Here is a 19,345-nt window from a genome sequence, read left to right as displayed (position 1 = left end):
AACGTTATTTTCATAATTTTAGTTTAAGTTTTAATTCAAATCTAACCAGTCGTCGCCGCGTTCGCATACATACACCACAACTATGAACTCGACAATATTTTACACTATACTACATGGAGTTTTATTAATTAAATTTCCTACTGAAGTTAAAAACGTATCAATTTCTTTCATTAGTGATTATACCAGTAAACCTGCTAGTGATAATGATTTAAAATGGTTGAAAATGATGAAGCCGAACACTACCACCGTTGATTATGATGACTATGGGGATGATAGCGTTTTTCAAATTGTTCCCCCCAATACCACATTCAGTGAGATTATTACTTTTAAGTTGCGGTACACGTTAGAAAATAATAATGTTATTAATGGAAATTGGACATCGATCTTATACAATACCAATACTATTTCATTGTGTTATATTAATAGGATACTTCTTATAGCCGCCTCAGTAATTATATTTATTACCATTAGTTATAGTTGTATATTTTTTCCACTTGTCGTACGTCAAAGTTGTATGATTTTCTCAACAATGATTTTAGATTGTATTAAATAAAATTGTTTAACTGTTATTTACTTAATTCGTTTTAATTTAACCCATCAACACCACCCCACCGCTAGGTGCCTGCATGCACTCGCGGGCCGGAAGGTGCTTCACCCCCACCACAACAGAAACCTACATTACTCACACCGCCGACACTCTCCAACAGATGGCCTTCACCCCCACCACAACAGAAACCTACATTACCCACACCGCCGACACTCTCCAAAAGATAGGCTTCACCCCCACCACAACAGAAACCTACATTACCCACACCGCCGACACTCTCCAACAGATGGCGCACTCCATGACGTCATACATTACGTCACACACTTATCTCTGACGTCACACGTGACGTGGGAGCCATTTCCGCTCCAGAACCGGCATTACTATACTACTAATGTGTTTCAATTATTGTTCCTAATTTAAATCAATTTCGTACGTGGAACGTTTTGTCACTAAAAGTTTTTTGTTTTTTTGCTCCGTTTTAATTTTTTGTATATTTCAACCAATTAAATTATCGTATCCCTACCAAATCTGAATGAAAACATACGGCTTCAAAACACACCACCTGAACATTATAAAGTATTAAGATTTGTTTAATAATAAATGTCAGTATTTATACAAACCAGTTAACTATTTTTTTATTTTATTTTATTTATATTTTGTCTTGCGATCGTTCCCGGAAATAAGTAAAAATGCCGCCTTTGTGTCATTTTACAACCCTCGAAATTAATTAAATGTAATTAATGTAATTTTTATGTAATTTAATGTAATTTAAATGTAATAAATGTGTTAATTTATGATTTTGCTCATAAATTTAAAGTTTGGCTAAATGTGCGCAATATCAGGTAAATATGTAATATTATGATTCAGTTATCTTTTAAGTCATTTCTCTGCGATTCTTCAGTGCGAGTAAAGATTTAGTTTTGACATTGCGAAAAAATTTTTTTTTTACTTTTAAGTTTTGTTTTTGTTAATATTAGAAATTTATTGTTAGTGCTAGTGTAAGTGTTAGTTGAAACAAGATAGTGACTTTATTTAGACATAGTGTTTTTCAGTATAAAAACAATAAAACCGTAAGTATTTAAAATTAATTAAAATGTTAATGTAATCGGTAATTTAGTAAAATCTGGCAATTTAAATTAAGTATGAGTAAAAGTAAACAATTATTATTTATTGGCGCAATTAGACAAAATGAAAAATCTCGGTCAAGTGGAAACGAGCATTGCGGAACTAATACAAATATCGCTCACCGGCGACAATAGTGGCACATCTCAAAAAAATACAAAATGGCTTTAAACACAAGTATAAATATAAAATTTGATGCAGTTTCATCCATCAACACTGGTGTAATATTAGTTCGAATAGTCCCTACTAGATGGCACAATGTGTCATTAATGCATTTCATGTGTTCCATCAATCCTGTTACTTCAATAGTGGCATATTTTTAGTGTGCCGTTGCATGTTCGAGGTAAAGTCCTGTTTTGTGTAAGCAATAGTGACACATCTGAAGAAGTAGCATCGATTTGAGTATGCATTAGTGGCACATTTTGATTTATGCCACTCTAGACTTTGTGTTGTTGGCCACTTTCATTAAATGTGCCAGTATAGGTGATACACTGTGATGATTATTTTGACTTATGACGATATTGCCTGAAGATTTAAAGTCGTTTTCTTAGCTGTGCCGGTATAGACCATTGTTCGTCGTTTTGTGGTTTATGATAAATGGTAATAAACTATAGAAAATGGATAGCACTCTTGGCACAAAAGGTGGGAGAGGAGAGAAGATGTTGTCAATCATTGGAATAAAGTATGAAATAATAAATTCCAGAAAAGTTAATAAAAAAATATTGAATAAATGCAATGCAAATTTTAGGCTGAAAAATAATACTGCTATTAAGCAACGAGACCCACAACAAAGTGAACAGTGGAAAGCTTCTATTTTAACTGCTGTCTCAATCCCCCAGTTAGACGGCACTGCAATTCCATCTTCTGAAACCTGTGGTAATTTTTTTTAGACTTCATAGTAAATATAGGGATAACATTAACTTGGTGAGTATCTTTTTGCAGAAACGTTTACGCAAGTGCTTCACAGTGGATCAACTATAGACACAAAAGATAAACCATCTTTCCACGCTTTGAAAGAAAATGCAGGTACATTGTGATTTAACAATTATACGTATAAATACCCATTAATCTATATAATTTTAGGTCACACGTTTGATAGGAATAAACAATATTCCACTATTCTAAGTGCTAACGATAATATTTACGTTAATGTTCAAAATGATTAAAATATTATCATTCTTGATGTTAAAGAAAATGTAGCTTCTGGAGCACAACAACAACTGCTTAGACTTAGTGGTAAACTGCGCTTTTTTTCATTTTTTAATGTTATTAACAGTGAACCTACGCAAATTTCAGATAAAAGCAAGCAAGATGACGAGGAAAAACAATACGATTCAGACGATTCTTCATCTTCATCGAGTGACTCGTCTGACAGTGAACCCTATTCATCAGATGATTCAATTAAAGATCCGAATTATAACACGGATTCATCGTCAAGTTCAGATTTACATAATAAATTGTTTAAGACTGTTGAAAATCAGCCGTTAAGAAGAAAAGAACAAGGAAAAGAAAAGCAGAACCATCAGACTGGAAAAAGTTCCGTGCTAAACGTTTGAGAAACTCTGGCAAATCGTACAAAACGTTGGGAAAAGGATTAGAAGTTGCAGGACGACAAATAAAACCACCATGTGATGATTCTAAGTGCAAACAGAAATGCAGCACCAAATTTACTGAAGAAGAAAGGTTGTTTTTGTTTCAAAACTATTGGGACATGGGTGATATTGTAAAACAACGTACTTACATTCTATCACTTATGCAAGAAGTTAACCCTACATACAAGTATCCACGCAATACCGAAAGCAGGGCATAAAAGACGCATAAGCACGCATAAAAGATGGTAAGAAATTGAGAGTCTGTAAAACATTTTTCATAGCAACCCTGGGTATTACTGCGCGCTGCATCCGAACAATAAAATCAAAAATTAAAAATTGTACTTTGAGCGAAGATAACAGAGGAAAACATTCTAACCATAAAGAAGTTGACAAGAGTATAAAAGAAGGTGTTCGGGCTCACATCTCCTCTATTCCTACCATCGAGAGTCATTATACAAGAAAGCATTCTGAAAAACTGTATATCGAAGGAAGTAAGACCATTGCTCAGTTACATCGTGATTATAAAACTGAATGCGAAAACCAGGGAAAACCTTTTGCAAATTTAACGATGTACAGAAACATCTTTAATCACGAGTTTAATATAGCCTTCTTCGTGCCAAAAAAAGATCAGTGCCAAGCTTGTGTCACTTTTGAAAATACTAGTGAAGAAGAGAAGAAAAAGTTAGAAGACAAACATAACTCCCACATTGAAGAAAAAGGATTAAGCAGGGAAGAAAAGAAAACAGACAAAGAGAGAAGTTCTTCCTTGTATCAAGTTGCTGGTTTCGATTTGCAGGCTACTCTACCAACTCCTAACGGGCAAGTCTCATCGTTTTATTACAGATCCAAATTGTCAACTTACAATTTTACGGTGGCAGATCTTACTCAAAAAGGACAAGGATCTGTAAACTGTTACTTGTGGCATGAGGGACAAGGGAAGAGAGGAGCAATTGAAATAGGAACATGTTTATTGCACTACTTAAAAGAAAAAGCTGCTGTCTGTAATGACAATCTTGAAATAGTATTCTATTCTGATAATTGTACAGGCCAACAAAAAAACAAATTCATCATTGCAGCTTATTTGTATGCCGTAGCTAATTATACAATCAAAGCAATTAATCATAAATACCTTATTACTGGGCATACGCAGAATGAGGGCGACAACGTCCATTCTTTAATAGAAAGAAACGTCAAAAGGGCTTTAAAATCAGGTCCCATTTATACGCCATCTCAGTATGCAGCTATAATACAAACCTCAAAAAAAACTGGCAAACCTTATAACGTTATAGAGCTGTCGCATGAAGACTTTTTTGACTTAAAGCACTTAACTGAACAAACCACTGTAAATTTTCAAAAAAACACAGACGGAGAGACTTTCAAAATGGCTGACGCCTCAGTAATTAGGGTTGAGAAAAGTCACTTAGACTCGTTTTTTTATAAGACATCTTTTAAGTGCCCAGATTTTAAAGAAGTCAAATTAATTAGTGGAAGACGTTCAAGGACACCTCTCTCCACTTTTTCAGGTTTTGAAATGAAAAAGTTTACAGTAATCCTCTACCTATTGCTAAAAAAAAATATGAGGATCTGATGTATTCAGTGAAAACCAACGCTATAAAGAAATGCCACAGTTACTTTTATACTAGTTTAAGTTCAGAGTGAAATGAATGACTAGACGCAAAAATTGATTTTTTTGTATACTTTCCATCTGTATTTTTCCTTTAATTTTCTTTGTTCCAATAAAATAAAGAAACTTGTTGAATATTTTCGTTTTATTGAATGTCACATTAACATTTTTGTAGCACTTTTCAAAATTTTTTTCCCAAAACTATGCCATGTAGTTTAGACAATAGTGGCATATCTTACAAATATGGACTTTTTTAAAAAAGAAAAAATATTTTGAAATTTCCCACTATTTTAGACCGTAAAAACTAATTAATAATCACTGCCAATTTCATTGATCTTAATCAAATGACGTTTAGAACATGGGGAGAAAAATATCCAAAACTTTAAATTGAGATTTCTCCACAAAGTTTAATTTTGAGTTGTGTCACTATTGTCGCCGGTGAGCGATATATTCAATGGCGCGTGCCGGATCTTCACTCAATGAGATATCCCAACATGTTAATATATCGGTAAGATTTTACTGATTTATTTTTTAAATACTACACTCGACCGCAAAATTAACCTGACATTAAAATTTTTCAATTTTTTTTAATATTGTAAAATTGATTTTAAAATATTGGATATTATTTATCACAGATAATAAATGTTCGTCTTCGTCTTTATCATATCGTTTTTAGCTCAGAAAAACATCTTGTATGTGTCCGAAAATCATAATGTCTGGTTAATTATGCAGTGGAGTGTTACCATACCTGTCGACGTTTTATAGACCAAATCAATCAAAGGGACTGTTATATACTACTGTTATATGTTGATTGCATTACAGGAATTGCAAATAAGACGATGGATTCAGCGTGGGACTGAAAATGGAATCGAAGGTTTGAGGACAGTCGGTCGCGGACGTCGGAAAGTAATTACCGAAGAATTATAATAATCCTGAATCCGTAATTCCTGAAGAAGGCGATCAATTGATTGAGTATGTGAGGAATAATCCATTTGTCACGTCAAAAACGTTGGTAGCAGATTTAAATTTAAGTTGCACGCCGCTAACCGTTAGACGGTATTCGAATGCAAATGGTAAGAAAAATAAGAATAACATTTTATGACATTTTTTTTTCAAAATAGGATTACTTTATTTTTAGGATTAAATTCTAGAATTCCTGCGCATAAGGTTGACATTACGCCTCGCAATACCGAGGCACGGCTTGAATTTTACCGCGCTAATTTGAATAGGAATTGGAATAATGTATTTTCTGATGAAAAAACGTTTCAGACAAACGAAAAGGATTCGCGACGAGTGTAGCGTGAAAAAAAAACGCGTCACTCCATGGAACACGTTATACCTAATAAACGTAGTGGAAGGATGTCCTTAGGTAAAATTTTCTTTATCTTTCGGTTCATATTAATACGATTATTATTATTGTAATCGTATGGGGATGGATATCTGCAGATGGACCTGGAGAATTGGTCACAGTATCTCCACCTCATTTCAATGCCATTAGGTATATAGAAGTTCTGGAGGATGTCTTGTTACCATCTGCAAGAGCGATGTATGGAGAAGGACAAATTTCATTTGTGCAGGATAATAGTCCAATACATACGGCGAGGTGTGTGCGGGACTGGTTTACAGAACATCCTGAGATTGAGGTAATCCGCTGGCCAGCAAGATCTCCAGATCTCAACCCCATAGAGGAGGTTTGGAGTGCCATGATCCGGAAATGGCACGCAGAGGAAACGCATAATGTTGCTGCCTTCGAAAATAAAATTCACCGAAGGTGGGAGGACTTACGGGGGAAAAATTTGTGTGAGGTGCTGGCAAATTCGATGAGAAGAAGATTAGAGGAATGTATAGAAAACAATGACTATTACACCCATTATTAATAAATAAACATAAATATATTTGCTTTTGTATTTACTAAATCCTTGTGTTTTATTATCTGGACGATTCAAACGTAGATGGCAAAACTGAAATCATTTTGGGAATATAAATCTTTAACCCTTTATAGCCCTACATATAACTTTAAAGTAACATTCATTTGATTCTAAATTTTTCATCATTTAGTTGGTTTAACAGCAACACTATTTTAATCCTTATTTTGAACAATTTTAGATGACTTGAAGACAATTTTGGATTATCTTAACTAATTTTAAATGAGTTTACTAGATTTTAAGCGGTTGCAGCTAATTTTATGTGTTCCTAGAACATTTTGCAAGGTTTTAAAACATTTCAGATAATTTTCAACCAGTTTAAATCGATTCAGCAATTTCACGCCATTTTAGATTGATGTCTACATGTACATGTTTATCTACATGTACATCTAGATAAATTAAAAAAGTATCTTGAACAACCAACGTACAATGATAAAGTAGAGGACAAAATTGAGCAACAATATCTCAAAAATGAAAAAGAAATTATTAATACTCAGGTTGAACCAACTTTAGGTAGGGTAACATTGTCTGAGGGCGATAAGGAGGAAAACGAAGTAAAGAACCCTTTTAATATTTTACTACATGGTAATTCGTCAACTGCTCCTAAGGAAGTAATTACAGATTTCATCGATTTAACCCAAACCGATGATACTGACTTCCTGAGAAGATCTCATAGAATGAGAAACCCCCAACCAGATTTGAAGCTATTTAACAAAAATAATCTCAACATCCCCCCCCTCCTAGGGTATCGGGAGGCTAAAGAAAAGGATTTAGAGTGTAGATCCATGTTGCAAGTGAATTATTTAAAAAATAAAACGAAAAAACTTCTTAACTTGCTATATTTAATATATTTGTAGTCAAACTAGTTTCGGGGCTAGCCCCATCCTCAGTGATAACTAAATTTAAAAGGAGAAAACATAAAGTTAAAATCACTCGAGAATATATTAAATTAATTTTGGACAATATTGCAATTAAACTTATAAAATATACCGATTGGTAACTTTAATTTTAGGAGATACACCCAACACGGACGTACGTATAAGTATACGTGTGTGTGTATATTCGGTGTCGTTAAGTGGGGGATAAACAAGCGTAAGGGTAATGCACAAATTGAATCGTTCATAGATTGTTGAGAGGCGAAGTTGGTCGCATCGCTTTGCAGTTAACCCTAGCAAAAAAAAACTAAGATGTTGTTTACTGTAGCGGAAAAGGTACAGATTATAAAATGGTTTTATGGTGGCAATTCTGTAGCCCAAATAATTAATTTGTTTCCTGTGGCCTGTGAAAACAGATCAATTCCTAGTCGCGGAACAATTTCAAATATTATTAAAAACTTTGAGCGACATGGATGTGTGTCTCCACAGAAACACAAATTACGAAGGGGTAAAAGAGATGAGTTACGTGATACGATGATATGTGCTGATGTTGAACGCAATAAAAATCAGTCAAGCAGACAAGTTGCGGAGACGTTTGCTATCAGCCATGTTGCCGTCAGGAACTCTGCGAGAACGATAATATTACCAGGGCGGAATTTTGCTTTACTGTGATGGAAATGGCCAACGGAAATGTGGATTTTATAAAAAACATTTTATTTATCGATGAATCTACATTTCTTTTGCATGGTCGGCATAATCCCAGCGTTGCTCGATATTGGAGTCGTGACAATGAACACAAAGTTTATGCGGCTCGTACACAATATCCCCAAAAATTAAATGTTTGGGCTGGCTTAGTAGGTGACCATATTATCGGTCCTTTTTTCATAGAAGGAAATTTAAATGGTCATAAGTATTTAAACATTTTGCAAAATGACGTAATCCCATCGCTTCAACAATTAGACAATGTTCAATTTGGAAGTACCTAAAGAAACACGAATTACCAAATTAAAAATAACATAATTACTATTACAAACATGAAAAACAATCTCCATACACTTAACTCACAAAAGATTTTTTGTTTAGTTTATAGAATATGATTCTTACCTAAGACTATTATCAATTTTTATCACTAATTGTTTCTTAAATTTATTCCGATACATCTTATCATGCTTACGAATCAAGTCTAAGAGAAATTTTCATACAAGGTCAGATAACAATTGTATTCCTTTGTCCTAAACCTGTTTTCTCTCCTATATTCTATTATATCACTAATTTATTTAAAATATCCGCATAATGTGCCCCTATTCTTCCTACAGCGGTTTTAAAATTAACTGTTTTATTATTATTTTTTGTTATGAAGATTGACTCTAAATTTTTCCTTATTTGTATGTTTTTATTTGTTGTTAATATCTTAGGATTATCGAAATCAAACTTATGACTTAAAGTTACAGAATGTTGGCACAAAGCTGTTTTGTTTTGAATTTTTATTTGTTTAGTATCGTATTTGTGTTGTATTCGTTTTTTAAGATGTTGTTTTGATTCCCCTATATATATTTTATTACAATCCATGCAATTTAATTGGTATATAGTATCTACTTTATCTAAAGTTTTGATTTTGTCCTTCATGTTTGATATTAAGGTGCCGATTTTGTTGTTATTGTATTTAGCGAATTTTATTTCGGATATTTCATACTTTTTAAAGATGTTCGTTATTTTATTTGTTAGTGCTGGTATATATTTGATTTTACAAAATTCTTTATTATGAGTACTTTTGCTATTAATTCCTTGAGTACTAACATCGTTTTCCTGACAAATCTGCTCTATATTACTCTGTCTAGGTATGAATTATGTAATTAAGGATTGTCTAAAAATTGGCTTATTCTTTTTGTTCATATCTCCTTTTCCATTTTCTGCATCTGCATTCCCAGTTTTTTGATGATTATCTTGTGTGGTTGTGTTATTTGTTGTGACTTCCAGTCTTTGTATATTATTTAGTATCGTAAACCATGAGTTATTGATCAAGTGCTTGGGATAAAAATTATTTAACAAAATATCATAAATTTTTTGTTTCATTTCTTTCAAAAAGGGTTTATCTGTCAATTTTATCGCTCTATATATATAATTGTTCATCGTGTTTATAATATAGTATATATTGAATTACCATAGTAATATGAATATGTCATAATATGGGAAATGTTCCCATATTTCCCGAAACGTCGTTATAATTGGAGTTTTAGAAATAAAGGAGGGAATGATGTCACAATTTTTATAATAAAATTACAAAAACTATTTAAAAAACACATTAAAACATGTTAAAAATATAAAATATAAAATTCCAAAAAACTACTTACTGTCAATAGAAGACTAATATTGTAAACTGAAGATCATCACAAAGCATTTGAAACAAAGCAAATTGAAAGCATGTATACAGCTGAAGGCAATATAATGCGTTGTTAAACGTGTACAGCAAAACGATTAAAATGGCGACAGCAAAAAAACGTTATTTTAAACGCTAAAAAGGAGAAGAAAAATAAAAAATTAGACAAAAAAAGGAGAGAAAAAAAAAAGAAAAACAATAAAATAAAAAATATAAAAAACAACTAAACGCAGGTAAAAATCACTTAATAACAAAGATTTACCTTGTTGAAAAATATGTTGATCCTTTAAAGAGACGTGATGAAACGAGACTGAGGACAAATGTGAAAAACACACTGAAAAGAAATGAGAGAAAGAAAAAGAGAAAAAAGGAAAAAGTGAAAACGAAATATAGAATTTGAAGAGCGCCAAAAATGAATATAACTTGTAAATTGAATTATTATTTTAAATTTAGGTATGTAAATAAAGGTTTATACAAATTTGGAATTTGATCATTTAAAGTTGTATAATTATTGTTTAAATTCAGTTTGTGAATCTCCAGCAATTCCAAAAGATCCAACCTAAAACCCTTCTGACATTTGTGAATTAAAGATGTGTTGTCATAATCAATTTTATACCCCGTTTCAATTTTGTGTTTGTAAACGTTGGATTGTATTTTGTGTTTGTGCTCGCTAATACGAGTTTCCAATTTTCTCCCTGTTTGACCAATGTAAATACCATTACAATTAGAGCAACTGATAGAGTACACCCCACTTTCCTTCAAATGATTAAAATCTTTATAGTGATAATTGGATAAAAGTTTAAGAATGGAATTGTTATTTGAGAAAGCCAATGAAATATTAAACTTACTAAAAATATTCTTAGACAATAAAGAAAAATGGTTAAACGCAATAGGTTTATAAATTGTATCCTATGGGTGATGCCAACTTACCAGCTCTAGGCAGGCTGTCGTCTCTTTGAACAGAGCTAGGGTCAACCGCTGGTATTTTAAGTGGTTTAACACCAGGGTGGAGAGGATTAGTGGATGAATACGGGAGAAGGTTTATCCACTAATATGATTTGTTTGTTTTCTTCTTTTTCTTCTCCCAACATTAAATGTTTCCGTAAAAATTCATTTTATGTTTTATGAATTTTTTTTTCTCTTTCCATTTTATTGTTAAAGTAAGTAAGGAATCATAATAAATATTGTAACCCTTTTGGGAACTCTGATAACTAATGTTAATAATGTGTAATAATGTTGTAAAAGTTATTTTGAACTGTTTAAAAATCAAACTGGATACATTTTTTTTTATTGTATTTTGGTATAATTATGTCTCGAAGAACTCTGATGCTCGTACACTGTTTCCAGATAACATCGACACTTTGGGGCTACCCTATTAGCAAAACTGGAGGAAAGAATAATGTTGGAATTATCCTCACTATATTAATCCATCCAAATAATAACGGCGCCTCATATTGTTTGGCTTCGGCGACCAGATGTGGGCCGGACCCTCCTTCTAAATCCGAAAGGTATGAAAAAGGTTTAGAGTTTAGAGGTAGAAAAGTGTGTGACTTAGTACCCTTCTCCAATGATGGGTTACCGCTCACGAGAGCCGATACGTTCAGTGAGGTATGGTCGTCTGACCACGATCTCCATAAGGAAGACCCTCCTTCTAAATCCGAAAAGTATGGAAAAGGTTTAGAGTTTAGAGGTAGAAAAGGGTATGACTTATGAACCCGTTAGAAGAAATATGATCGTGTCTTGAGATAGAGATATAAATATAAAAAATACAGAATATATACCCCATACAAATATATAGAAATATAAAAGATATAAACATAATAAATACAGAATATACAAGGTGTATCTCAATGACATGCCCAAACTTCAGGGGGTGATTCTTTAGGCAATTTTAAGGGTACTTTGATATATAAACCATGGGCGACTTGGGCTCCCCTAAGGAGCTACACCCCTCCAAAAATGGCGGAAAATTTTGGTTTAATTTTTTTTTCTCAAAAACCATAAACGCTAGGACAACGAAATTTGGGGAATATGTTTAACTGGTAGTAGGGCACGTTTTCACCCTATTTGGACTTTCAACCTATCCTTCTAAACTACTAAACGTAACCACCCCCTTTACATTTTTGCTAAAATTTTTTTATGCAGAGGGTAAATACATTAAAAAAAAAATTACATAGGTAGATGAAAGTATCCTAAATCTTTTTTGTCTCTCTAAAATTTTTCCAAAAACTACTAATTTTTTTTGTCAAAATTTTATTTATTAAAAAGAAAATTAATTTATGAATAAAGTTCTACCGCATTTACGCTCGTTCACTCGATGTTTCAAAATTTTAAATAAAACAATAATAATAGTAAGAAAACCACTGACATTTAAACGTCAAAAATATTTCTGACAAAGATTGCTAAGCCTGCTAAGATTTTTTCTTTAAAAATTCATTCCAACTTTCGATTAACAACGCTACAGCTTAACAGTTAGTCTTTGCTTAATTAATTTTTTTCTCAGAAACTATTAACTTTTCGAAGAACATCAGAGAGACAAAAAAGTTTTAGAATATTTTGGTCTATCTAAATAAAATATTTCCAAGGTATTTATCATCGTCATAAAAAAGATCTAGACAAAAATTGAACGGGGGTGGTTATGTTTAGTAACTTAGAAGAGAAGATTGAAAGTACAAATAGGCTCGAAACATGCCCTATTATAAGCTAAACATATTTCCCAAATTTCATTTTCTTGGTGTTAATGGTTTTCGGGAAAAATATAATAACCCAAAATTTTTCGCAATTTTTGAAGGGGCGTAGCTCCGCAGGGGAGTCGAAATCGCTGATAGTTTATATGAGAAAGTACCCTTAAAATTGCCTAAAGAATTACCCCCTGAAGTTTGGGCACGTCATTCAGATACACCCTGTATATACCCCATATAAAATACATAGAAATATAAACGATATAAATATAACAAATACAGAATATATATACCCCATATAAAATACATATAAATATAAAAGATATAAATATAATAAATACAGAATATATACCCCATATAAAATACATAGAAATATAAAACGATATAAATATAATAAATACAGAATATATATACCCCATATAAAATGGTACAAAGATAGAAATATAATAAAGATATAGATATGATAAATAGATATATAAATAGATATAGATACATATCTATAATTATTGGATGCTCCTACCAAGTCGGGAAATCCGTCAATAAATAGAGGTTAGCTCAATATCATAATGCGGATGTTATAAAGTGATTGGGAAATAACAACTAATTGTTGTGCACCGTCAGCTTGGCACACTTTATGAACACATATATAAAGACGCCTCCGTCCACAAGCAGTATGGTATCAGTTTGGTAATAATATCGCAACGACCGAGCCGAAAAACAACTATGGGAAAAACGCAGTCAAAAGAGGTTCACCCTAATCAGGAACTCATCGAAAATGGAGCCATTAATGCGAACTTTGTGGTTCAAGAGTCCCATCTATCCGTATCAAATGATCTCACCGTTATGTTCTATATCCTGTTTGTCATGATGGTTATTAGCTTCGTTATTAAAGTACTCAAGGCGTACACAAGACACATAAAACGACGTGTGGTAAGAAGAGGAGTATCCAGAGAAACAGTATAAACAATTACGAAGGGACTACCACAACATGTATTCTAAAAAGCTAAATAATATAATCCCATTGTCTTCATTGCTGTAAACTGTTCAATCATTAATTATTATTATCTTTTAACTTTTATTGTAAACTGTTACTGGTAATATTTTTATCTTATTTTGTAGACTCAACGCACCTACCTACTGGAATGTGAAAGGGACTGTAGTATGAAAGTGATCTTTAGGAACTTTAGAAGTGGGTGTCGTTGAAGAATTTAATGGTGTTAGTTTTAAGGTTTACAACTTGTGTACAACTTTAAGCGTTGTACGTTCTTCTGCGTTGTAAGGGATTAACGCAATAGGAATGGCACCTCAAGGCACACATTCCTTTCTAAGGAAGGGGGTGATGTAACAAACCGCCCTGTATATTAAATTGCGTTTTGTATAATTATTTTGCTTAAGTCAGCTTTATCGCGTGAGGCGTTGATGCGCCACCGAGTTCGACTCGAGGAGTTGAGTACCAACTACCAAGGTATATAGAAGCTACAGCCCTCCCCTTGAGTTCGATCCATTTTATTTTATTTTTAATTTAAATTCTGAATACTAAATTCGGAAAGGCTCTAAATACGCTGGTGGTTTGTGCTGGGTAATTTGCTAGAGAAATCGAATCCTTCTATCGAAATTGTGCCTTGAAGCCAGCTCCTGAAGCGTCCGAATCCTAGTGGAAGAGTGTCGTCGTGGCGTAGAATAAGTAAGCATAATTAATTACTATTGTTCTTGAAACTCATAACCATCGCTAGTATTTGTATCCATAATTAACGTTCCGTTATCCAAAATTTGTTCAATTAGTTTTCTTTTTCTTCTTTAATATTTTAACTTGATTTTTTTGGTTGTTTTATTTTTCTATTTTTTTTTTAATATTTTATTTTCCTTAATTTAATATATTAATATTTTTTTATATAAATTCTTGTTTCGTATTATTTCAATTTCAACACAAGGGCTACGATCCTCCCTCCTTTTACTCATTAACTTCTTAAACCGTTCGGCCAAGTACGTAACTTGCCTGATGGCAGCATCTCAAAAATCTTCTATAATTTTTTCTCTTTTTCTGTAAGTACACGCTACCGTACTTCTTTCATTTTCCGTCCGCATAACGTTGGTGGCGGTGTTCCCTTTAACCCGTCCACGTTATATTGGCGGCAGCGCCCGTTACATTGGTGGCGGGTGTCCCTTTCCTCCGCCTACGTTACATTGGTGGCGGTAGTGTTCTTCCCCGTCTACATTACATCTCTAGGTCATCGCGTTCGTGGCATCTTCAGCATTGTCGCCTGCGGAGCCATTATCACCTACGATTGCCAGAACACGAAAATGAACATCATCACCTTCAGCCTCACGGACATCGGAGCCTGCAAGACGCGAGCCAACACCGTCACGGAGTCGATGGAGAAGGTGCAACTTGTTCAATTCAACGAGGTGGAGATGATACCCATCGTCCAGTGTAAAATCCACATGACTAGGATGGTTAGTCACTGCGATATGCACTCCCATATGTCAGCCGTACGGAACGGATTGTCGTCATACATCTACCCGGTGAACAAGGAAATGTGTTATGAGATGCACAGGACATATCGCCTGTACCATTTCTATGGGAAAACATAGAAGGGTTAGTGATAAACGACACAACTTTCGCCAGCGTCCTGATGGAAGGGAAGATGCCGGGAGAAAATACGTGTAAGGGCGAGGGTTCGCTTACGCCAAGACAGTTTGAGAATTATGTGATGATTTTTGGGATTAGCTAGTGGCGGATGTTATCTTCCGGCCCCGTGGTCAAAAATTGTTCCCTTTCTCAAATTCCCTCGTTGGTTCAGAAAATTATTGTAAAACATCCGCCCCGTATTTTGGATTGGCCCCAGGTGCCGGGGACATCCAGGCGATTTGCACCAAGGTGATTGCACCCCTCCAACACCCGAGGTTACTTAACCCAGATATGCCTAGCGTCCTACATGTAGGACACCAGGAACAAGTTGTAACACGATTTAGGTATTAGTAATTTTTCCTCGCCCACTCGCGTATATACCTTCAGTAACAACTTCACCGTCGTATGAGATCATCGTGGGTTTATAAATCGGTAAAAACGACGAAAATTAAAATTTTCTTATATTATTATTAAAAATATGTTCATCTTTCGATGTGCAGTTGTTTGAATCGAAATGCTTTCCATAAATCTTAGTAAATCAAAATTGTTTTTTGATGTCCTATATGTAGTACGCCAGGAACATAGCATACAATTTATTTCAGAAATGTTTTACTCAATGAAGCACTTGCAATGCTTGAAGAGTGTAATGGGGAAATTAAGAATTAATAAAACTATAAAATAAATAGAATTAAATATATGTATAACAAGAAATACAAGTAAGTTGAACGGATATGCATCAGCATATTGTAACAATTAGATACTTGTCGACGATGCATATCCGTTATGAAACGAACTGAATGTATAACTTTGGATACGTTGAATTGAGCAGTCTATAACAACATATCAAAGAATAAACAGTTTTTTAGAAAAATGTTATTAGTTTTATTATAACGAACACTTAAACTTGTAACAACCAAAGAATATGAAAGAACCATTTATTACAAGAAGACGAAGAAATGGTTGGACGTGTTGAGAATATTACCATGTTAGAACCAATAAATGCGTGTGGTAATCTCACTCACGAAGATTCAGGGGAAGAAGATCAAATGTCAATAAACAATTTACCAGGTTCTCAATTGCAAGCAACTGTAGAATTGTTTGGTGATCATGTTAGTAGTTCGTATGATACTGATGATAATATCCCATTATCAGAGTTGGCCAGAAAATTTCAAAACAAGAAAAAAATGTACAAAAAAAGGAAAACTTATCATTGGATAAAAAATGATTTACCTCCAAGTTTTTGTGATGAATCGCAAGAAAACTTTTCTTCTGAAAACAAAACACCTCTTGAGTGGTCCTAGATTTTTTTGATAAAGATCTTATAAACCTAATAACAACTGAAACAAATAGATACGCTAAAGAAAAGAATCGTTTTCAAGAAGTTCTGGAATCCGAAATAAAAGCTTTTCTTGGAGTTCTTATTATTAGTGGATACGTAATTACTCCACGGCGAAGAATGTTTTGGGAACGTGATAGAGACGCTAACAATAGTATGGTAACAGAATGTATCAGTAGAGATAAGTTTGAATTTATTTTATCAAACTTTCATTTGGCTGACAATTCCACGCTAGATCAACAAGACAAATTTGCAAAGGTTACACCTCTTTTCGAGCATTTGAACAAAAAATTTATGGAAAAGGAATTCGTACAAAAAACCATTCAATAGATGAAACCATGATTCCGTATTTCGGTCGTCACTCCTGTAAGCAGTTCATTTATGGCAAGCCAATAAGATATGGCTATAAACTCTGGGTTGGCGCCTCTAAGGAAGGGTATGTTTATTGGTTTGAGCCCTATCAAGGTTCAAAAATAAATATTAGCAAAGTATACTGTGCACCGTTGCATGATACGTCCATAACCTCAAATCTCGTCCCAATAAAATGAACATCGTTCCCTTGATGTTATTAGTAATGTAAAGTTAAATTAAAGTTCCAATTCCTCCCCAACCATATTAATGTTAAACCTTCTGATGATGGCCTAATAAGCCGAAACATGTAAAGGAAATATTTAAATTAATACATCGATTAACAGTAAAATAGAAAGTAATATTTATTCAATTTACCTTAAATAATATCGATGAAAATGGATTTATATAATAATTTTAATATACTGTGACCTTGGAGTTGGCCCTTGCGTTGTACCAGAATATGCGGATGTTTTGAAAAAGAAATGGCCTAATTTTGAGTTTCACCTAGTCTTTGATAATTTTTTTACGAACATACCACTTATTGAGAAGCTGTCTGAAAAAAAACTAATGGGGACCGGCACAGTTAGAGAAAATCAACTGCGAGGAATTGACTTACAAGACATTATAGAAAACGACTTACTGTCTAAAGGCGAATCTAGCGGAAAAGTTTGAAATATTGAAAATTTTAAATATGGAACGTTTGAAGAGAAAGTCTTGATAAACCGCCAAAAAATTAAAATGAGTTGTTAAAGTGACAAAATCTTCAAAATGGAGGTCACGATAAAGCGTGGTTTGGTACAAAAAATTATTTCAGAATAATCTAAAACACAATTAAAAATTAGAATAAAACTGATTAATTAAAAATACAAAAAACTTACAAGTTAAAATGATGGACCCAAAATAAAGTGCATTTAAGAGATTAAAAAATAGCGTAAGAAGAAGAGACTGGCACCAGAAACAAGACAAGTTAGTTAATAAATTTAGAATAGTGTTACGATATGAAAAAGCAATATTAATATATTATAGTATTTAGAAATTTTTTTTTTAATTTAGCAGTTACAACATTAAATTGTATTTAATGGTCATTAATGAATAATTTTGAGAAACTATTTTATTATTAAAATGTGAATCAAATAATTTGGAAACTATTTCAAGCGTGTAGTCTAGTGGAACACTCGGCTAAAGATTTGTTATGTCAAAGGAAATCAAAAAACAATTACCTTAATTGATCAAAACATGAAATTTCCAGATATGTGGCTCTCTAGCGTTTATTTCTTGGTCGACCTTCAATTTATGGTGGGGGTCAGGTGCTAACACTGTCTGGAACCTTATCCGATGGAAGGTTAAACATAAGAGGAGCTTCACAGGAATTTAAAGTAATCTATGGTACCCTGAGCAATAAATTTCTCTGAAGACATGTCCTAAAACCTGGAGGAAAGCCCATCTTCAGTACAGAAGAAGAGAAAGCATTTGTCAAAAGCATTCAAGTGTTTTGATTGGAGCTTCCCTCTATGTGAGCGAGATGTGAAGATCCTTGTTAAAAACTATTTGAATAACAGAAGGATTCTGGAGCCACGTTTTGTCAACAATACACCTGGTGATGATTGGGTGAAAATATTTTTAAAACGACACAATAACGAACTGGGTCAAAGATGGGCTGCTAACATAAAGAAGGCAAGAGCTGGGGTTACCAGGAAAACTATTCAGGATTATTTTAACAATCTACAAGAAACGCTGCTAAATGTGGAGTCTGTGAACTACCATGTACATTTTCACTCAAATAAGAAGATAATTAAAAGATCAATAGAAATAACGACCAATTTCGTCAAACATATGAAATCTAAACATGTGAAAAGTTATGAAAGTTATGTGGAATACAAAAAAGATAAAAAGAATGAACGTATGTCAAAAGGTACTACTTACGGTGATATTTCTGATTCATCTGCTTAATCTTCAAAGCCATATTCACTTAATAAGTCAAACATTAAATCTAGCAAAATTCAGAGTCAGATTTCATTTTCGCGGTTAAGCCAATCAGTATTTATATAGAAACTATGTTCCCAATATCAATTATATTGCACCCCACGTTCATAAACATGTTTGAGGGTATGCAAGTGAAAGTTATAAATAAAAAGTTTTGCTGCTGTAAAGAAAATTGATGACATGTACCGAAAAATGATCACAGACATTAAACTTGATTTGTCAGGATGCGCTTTTGTCTGTATAACAGCAGATATATTAAATGTTCGAAGTTGTGGAAAAAGGCTAAAAGACCAAAATCTGCTG

The sequence above is a fragment of the Onthophagus taurus genome, chromosome 8, assembly GCF_036711975.1.
Source record: "Onthophagus taurus isolate NC chromosome 8, IU_Otau_3.0, whole genome shotgun sequence".
Taxonomy (NCBI): domain Eukaryota; kingdom Metazoa; phylum Arthropoda; class Insecta; order Coleoptera; family Scarabaeidae; genus Onthophagus; species Onthophagus taurus.
This window is presented reverse-complemented; position numbering follows the sequence as displayed.